The sequence below is a fragment of the Sinocyclocheilus rhinocerous genome, unplaced genomic scaffold (assembly GCF_001515625.1).
Source record: "Sinocyclocheilus rhinocerous isolate Xijiao unplaced genomic scaffold, SAMN03320098_v1.1 scaffold560, whole genome shotgun sequence".
NCBI lineage: Eukaryota > Metazoa > Chordata > Actinopteri > Cypriniformes > Cyprinidae > Sinocyclocheilus > Sinocyclocheilus rhinocerous.
In genome coordinates, this window is record NW_015637123.1 from 48,398 (window position 1) to 56,106 (window position 7,709).

Below are 7,709 nucleotides of genomic sequence, written 5' to 3' on the forward strand. Positions count from 1 at the left end.
TTGCAGCTTCATACCGCAAATAATGCCACACAATTTAATATACATAGTGTGAAACCTGTCGACAATTTATATGGTGTTAATGTGCAAAATATAATCTTTTGAAGAATTATGTTCGTGAGTCTTCCTTTCTCTGAAGAATACTTGAAACCTACTGAATACACTTAATCTCGTTTACTGAATCATTACTGCGACCAAATGAACAATAGATGCAGTTTTTAGTGCCAGCAGAGATGGAATAACCATTGAAAGCACCAGGATTTGATGATTGCCCAGTTAAAACCCAAAAGTATATGAAAATGAACTCTTTAACAGGTGTGCATATATAAATGATTAGAAAGATTAAATATTGACAATGTTTCATTTAAAGTAAGACCAGATATTTACATGTTTTGAAGTGCGGAAACATCACAACCTGGACGTACAGACGTATAAGTGTCATCTGCATAGGTATGAAGCTTGAGCATCATTCTCTCAGTGTGCAAGACAATGTTAAAACCGCACCAGCCAGAATGACCCACAGCTCTGAGAACCATCATCATACACAATACATGTTAGCAAAGCAAGAGAGTCACAGAGACACAACAAACACTTTGTTAAAGGTTAAACCAGTGGTGTGACTTACTGTTTGTCAAGTGACCAAAATCCAGTGGAAGACTTTACTCATGAAAAAAGATCTTCATGTAAGAGGTGTTGTTATGAAGGCTTTTAACATAAACGCATTATCTTCATTCATTGTTATTTATTATATTATATATACATTTATATTATACAAGTTGCTAGTATAAATTAGCATGATATAAAAGACTAAACTCTGTAAGAAAACACAACCTTCATCCCTCTGGTGTGAGTTTATATTTAGTTCATCTGTGGAAAAGCACAGGTTCTGTTGGCATGACTTTGTCCAATCTCTTCACACACTTTGGAAAAAGCCACCTCTGTATACTGAAAGAGGACAGGAAACCATTTTAGTGTTTATGTTTAATCTAAAATGCAAAATGTGGGAATATGTAGCTGCACCTGTGCTTGACTCAGCTCCTGATGTTCCTCTAGTGCCAAAAACTGAGACAGCAGTAACTCTCCATCTTGAAGTTTTGAGCTTTCTCCAGAATAACATCTACATACTGAGGGTGATCGCCACGTTAACATTTTTACAGATGGAGCCACAGGATTGTGTGTTTACAGGTAAGAGAGTAAAATGAAAGGAACTCACCTATGACAACAATGATCCAAGCCCCATTCAGCAGAGCAGTGATAAGAATCCACCACGGAGTCTGATTCTGTTGAATATACATCACTACTGTATGATTCCGGCTCTCGTGTGCTGATTCTGTAAAGAACAGTTACTCCACTGAAACTGAGTACACGACACAGTTAGTTACAGTCAGTGGTGGAAAGAGTACTGAAAAAATATACTCAAGTAAAAGTACCATTACCTTCCAAAAAATGTAGTGCGAGTAGAGTAAAAGTACTTGTCCAAAAAACTACTTGAGTAAGAGTAAAAGAGTAGCCTATTTAAAAGTACTCATGAGTATTGAGTAGTGAGTACTGAGCTGTGGATTCTACCCCCTCATAATAAACGCTGTACACCGCAATTTATATATTTTAAAAACGTTGTACATTCTGTAATTCACATTATCTTGTTTGTCATAAAGAATGAAGAATATCTTTCATCCAGCAGTTTTAATTTTGACTGCCAACTCTTTAAAATACATCAAAACAGCACGGAAACAGTATTCAGTTGAAGAAAAGATGAAAGTTATTCTCAGTACAATCATCCCCATTTAAATCATAAAGTTTGAAAAAAATTATTCAACCCTCTTGATCTGCAAGACCAAGGCATCATTAAAGTATTATAGAAAGTTTATTATTACACATTTGAATGATTCTGATGGCATAAAGTTGATGAAAAATGAAAAAAAATAAATCAAACTGCCTCTAAATGTTCATGTACAAAATCATTCAACCTCCCAAAGTCAAATTTTGTGCAGAATCTTTGTAACGTCCAATAAATGCTGTTTGTAAGTGTTTAGAAGCTTCTGCCACCTCTCTACTGCAATCTTGGCTCATTCCTCGCTTGAAAAAGCTTCCAGATCATTGATAATCTCTGGATTTCATGTTGCCACTGCTTTCTTCAAATGCCACCAAGTATTTCAATCCAAATAAGATTTATGAACGAAGGAACCGGGTAAGTTCCTGGTTGAGTCTCTCTACCTGATCATTGGATTGGGGATGGTAGCCCGAGGTGAGGCTCACATTGATCTCCAGTGACTTGAAGAAAGCGGCCCACAGACGGGAGGTAAACTGGGGACCCCGGTCGGAAACTATGTCCTCCGGTAAACCATAGAAGCGGAAGACTAGATTACATAGTTGTTCAGCCGTCTCCAGAGCGGTGGGTAACTTAGGCAAGGGAATGAGGCGACAGGCCTTAGAGAAGCGGTCAATGACAGTAAGGACCGTAGGCCATTGGAACTAGGTAGGTCGGTGATGAAATCTATGGCAATATGTGACCAGGGACGCTGTGGGATGGGTAGCGGGTGAAGGAGTCCTGCTGGTAGTAGGTGGGATGGTTTCTGTGTATTGCAAACCCTGCATTCATGAATCTGACTAATCGTATCTTTTCTCAGGGATGGCCACCAGAACCGGTTTTGAAGTAGTTGGACGGTTGCATTAATACCTGGATGTCCTGAGCTGAGTGAAGCATGAACGTGTGTGATCGTTCTCTCTCGAAGAGCTACAGGGACAAATAACTTATCCTGGGGGCATTCAGCAGGGACGTTGTGTTCGGTATTAGCCTGCTCAATCTCAGTAATAATGTCCCACTGGATAGGTGACACAATGAGAGCCGGGGAAATTACATTTTCAGGCCTATTGGAGTCAGAATCTCTCTCGAATTGCCGTGATAGAGCGTCTGCCTTTGTGTTCTTAGAACCTGGCCGGTAGGTAACAGTGAAATCAAACCTGGAGGAAAAACAGAGACCACCTAGCCTGTCGTGGATTGAGTCTCTTAGCCGTTCTCAAGTACTCAAGGTTACGATGGTCGGTTAAAACAGTGAATGAATGTCTTGCTCCCTCCAGCCAATGACGCCATTCCTCGAGTGCAGCTTTAATGGCCAACAACTCCCTGTCACCAACATCATAATTTCTCTCCGCTGGGCTGAGCTTGCGTGAATAATAAGCACATGGAAACATTTTTGCAGGTGAGCCCCGACGTTGTGATAGCACTGCCCCTAGTCCGATGTTGGAAGCGTCAACCTCTACGATGAATGGGAAACTGGGGTCAGGGTGGTGTAAGATCGGAGCGGTGGTGAATCGTTGCTTCAATTCCTGAAAAGCCTCGCGGGCAATAGGTGACCAGTGAAGACGACTAGAACCCCTCTTTGTCATATTTGTGAGAGGAGCAGCTACGGAGCTGAAACCTCTGATGAAGCGACGATAGAAGTTGGCGAATCCCAGGAAACGTTGCAGCTCCTTAATAGTAGATGGTAGTGGCCATTTTAGGACTGCATTGACCTGGTTCTCATCCACGGCCACTCCCTCCTGACTAATCACGTAGCCCAGGAAAGAGAGGGATGTCAGATGGAACTCGCACTTCTCTGCTTTGGCGTACAGTTGGTGCTGGATTAGACGTTTGAGAACAGACCTGACATGTTGGATATGCTCCTCGAGGGTTTCGGAATAGACCAGAATATCGTCAATGTATACGATAACATTCCTGTTGAGCATGTCCCTGAAGACGTCATTGATGAATGACTGGAAGATAGATGGACTGTTGACTAGGCCGAAGGGCATAACCCGATATTCATAGTGCCCAGTGGTCGTGGAGAAGGCAGTTTTCCATTCGTCACCCGCCCGAATCCGAATGAGATTATATGCACTGCGTAAATCCAGCTTGGTGAAGAGTTTGGCAGTTCTCAGCTGTTCCAGTGCAGAGGGTACTAAGGGTAGTGGGTAACGAAATTTAACAGTCATCTCATTGAGGCCACGATAATCGATGCAAGGACGGAGACCGCCCTCCTTCTTCTTAACGAAGAAAAACCCTGCGGACGCTGGTGAAGTGGAGGGTTGGATGAAGCCTTTAGCCAGTTCTTCCTGAATGTAGTTGTTCATGGCTTCGGATTCTGGTTGTGACAGGGGAAATATGCGGCCCTTCGGGGGACTAGAGTCGGGCAGAAGGTCGATAGCGCAGTCGGAGGGTCTGTGAGGAGGCAGTTGAGAGGCTTTGGATTTGCTGAATGCTTCACTTAGATCATGATAGACACTGGGGAACCCCGGGTAGTCAGTATCTGTAACGCTAACAGTTAGAAGATGAAGGGGAGTGATGTTCTGAACACAACGGGGAAAACAGTTCTCATTCCAGCTGATTATCTGAGATTCCTGCCAGGAGATGTGTGGGTTATGCCTGCGGAGCCACGGAAGTCCTAGAATGATAGGTGCATGAGAAGTTGAAATAATGTAAAATTGAATGGTCTCCTGATGAAGAATTCCCGTTGCCATACTAAGTTTCGTTGTCATGCGAGTTATCTTTCCTGTGCCCAGGGGGCGCCCGTCGACCGCCTCGACTGCCAAAGGAGAAAGACATTTTATTAGAGTGATACTGCATTCTTGAGCAAAATCCAATGACATAAAATTCCCCGCCGCCCCAGAGTCTAGCATGGCGCGCGCGGACACAGCTCTTGTAGGGAGAGTGATGGTGACTGGAACAGTAATGCAGTTATCAACATTGAGAGCTAGAATGGGGACACTCACCCGAGTAGTGGGGTCTCTGCGAGAGCGAGAGGGGCATGACAGTCTCATGTGGCCTGGCTCACCACAATAGAGACAGAGACGGTGATTAATGCGACGATCTCTCTCCTCAGGAGAGAGGTGATAGGTGTCGACCTGCAGGGGTTCGTGGGTGTCAGAAATAGTCCTAGTAGTTGTTCTTGTCGAGGGGCGTCGTGATCTGAGAAGATTGTCAATCTGAATAGAGAGCTCCATAAACTGATTTAAAGTTCTCCCCTCATCTCGGCATGCTAGTTCCGTCTGTAATTCGGGACTTAAACCTCTCCTGAAGTGTACCTTCAGAGGATCCTCGGTCCATGTTGTTTGTGCGGCGAGCGTACGAAAGGACAAAGCATATTCCGCCGCAGTTCTCCTCCCCTGGGTCAGTGTTAGCAACTGTTCATCTGCACTCCGACCATCCCTTGAATGATCAAAGACCTCCCGGAAACGTTGAAGAAAGATTGTAAATGAGGGAAAAGGAGATCTGCCCTCCTTCCATACTGCCGTCATCCACTCCAGCGCTTTACCAGTGAGAAGAGAACAAACAAAAGAAATCCTCCCCTCCTCTGTTGCATACAGGGCTGGTTGTTGGTTAACGAACAGGGTGCATTGGAGAAGAAACCCCTTGCACTGAGCTGGATTACCGTCATACTTCTCAGGGAAAGCTAAGCGGGGACTCACATTGGAAGCTTGCGCTGAGGTGACCGCGAGAGCGGTGTTAGTTGGAGGCACCGAGAGCTCGGGTGGAGAAACGTGCAGTGTCTGTAACGTCTTGACTAATTCCTCCGTGAGTGCAGTGAGCCTCTGCAGCTGATGATGATGAGTGGCTAGTTGTGTTCCTTGTGCAGACAGCTCTGAAGAGAGGTGATAGATCGCTGCTGGATCATGTTGTGGCGAAGTCTTCTGTAATGATTCATCAACACGGCTGGGATCCATTTGCAGTTTTATTTGAAACTTAATCAAACAAGCAGAGGTCAAGACACAGATAAGGCAGTATCGTAGGGTAGACAGAATTGTGATCATAGACAGACCTGAGATCGGGGCAGGCAGAAATCGTTCGGAAACTGGGGCAGTCATAGGTCAGGGCAGGCGGCAATCCAAAGTCGATAGTCCAGTATCCAGAGCACAAGTCCAAGGGGCAGGCAGCAAATCAACAAGAGACAAAGGCAGGCAGAGGTAATAACAGAAGGCAGTCCAATGTAACCAGAATAACGCTCAGAGATGTTCACCAAGGCAAAACAAGACTTCGCAGTGAACCTGGGTGAAAGAGCTCATTAAATAGTCTAACGTAATGGGGAACAGGTGTAGGGGAATAATCAGTGACAGGTGCAGGGCTGATGGGAAATGTAGTGCGGGAAGGAAACTAGTACTCTGGTGATGGGGCCCTCTGGTGGCCCGAAGGGAGAGTAACAGGAGCGCTCTCCGTGACAGAGCCCCCCCCCCTGCGAACGGCTCCGGAAGTGAGGAGGTGGTCGACGCCGGGGTCTTCCGCGTGGTCTGGGGGCCGGTCTCTCCGGATGGTCTCGGTGGTACTCCTCCATAAGACTGGGATCTAGAATGTCGTCTGCATTCACCCAGGACCTCTCCTCTGGACCGTAACCCTCCCAGTCGACCAGATATTGGAGAGTTCTCCCCCGGCGTCTGGAGTCGAGCAGTTCTCGCACCTGATAGATCTCCTCGCCCTCCACCGTTATGGGTTGGGGACCCTGGTCCTCGGGCGCCTCCTCTCCTCCCTCACCGGGACCAGCAGCGGGCTTCAACAAGGAGACATGAAATGTGGGAGAAACACGGAAGTGATTAGGTAAGGCCAATTCAAAAGATACAGGGGTAATTTGCCGAACAATTTGGAAAGGACCTACGTACCTGGGACTGAGCTTACGGCATGGCAAACGGAGACGGAGGTCACGAGTGGATAACCATACCCACTGGCCAACACTATATTCTGGGCTGGGACGGCGATGCCGATCAGCCTGAATCCGCTGACGTCTTACAGCATGCTGTAAATGATGATGAGCCTGATTCCAAGTCTCCTCACTTCTCTGAATCCAGTCATTAACTGTAGGAACGTTAGACGGTTCTCCTGACCAGGGAAACAGGGGTGGTTGATATCCCAGAATACACTGAAACGGAGTTAACCCAGTAGAGGGCTTGCGGAGAGAGTTTTGAGCGTATTCGGCCCACATGATATAACGGCTCCAATCCTGTTGATTTTGACTACAATATGAACGAAGGAACCGGGTAAGTTCCTGGTTGAGTCTCTCTACCTGACCATTGGATTGGGGATGGTAGCCCGAGGTGAGGCTCACATTGATCTCCAGTGCCTTGAAGAAAGCGGCCCACAGACGGGAGGTAAACTGGGGACCCCGGTCGGAAACGATATCCTCCGGTAAACCATAGAAGCGGAAGACTAGATTACATAAGTGTTCAGCCGTCTCCAGAGCGGTAGGTAACTTCGGCAAGGGAATGAGGCGACAGGCCTTAGAGAAGCGGTCAATGACAGTAAGGACCGTAGTATGGCCATTGGAACTAGGTAGGTCGGTGACGAAATCTATGGCAATGTGTGACCAGGGACGCTGTGGGATGGGTAGCGGGTGAAGGAGTCCTGCTGGTAGTAGGTGGGATGGCTTCTGTGTGTTGCAAACCCTGCATTCATGAATCAGACGAATAGTATCCCTTCTCAGTGAAGGCCACCAGAACCGGTTCTGAAGTAGTTGGATGGTTGCATTAATACCTGGATGTCCTGAGCTGAGCGAAGCATGAACGTCTGTGATCGTTCTCTCTCGAAGAGCTACAGGGACAAATAACTTATCCTGGGGGCATTCAGCAGGGACGTTGTGTTCGGTATTAGCCTGCTCAATCTCAGTAATGATGTCCCACTGGATAGGTGACACGATAAGAGCCGGGGAGATTACATGTTCAGGCCTATTGGAGTCAGAATCTCTCTCGAA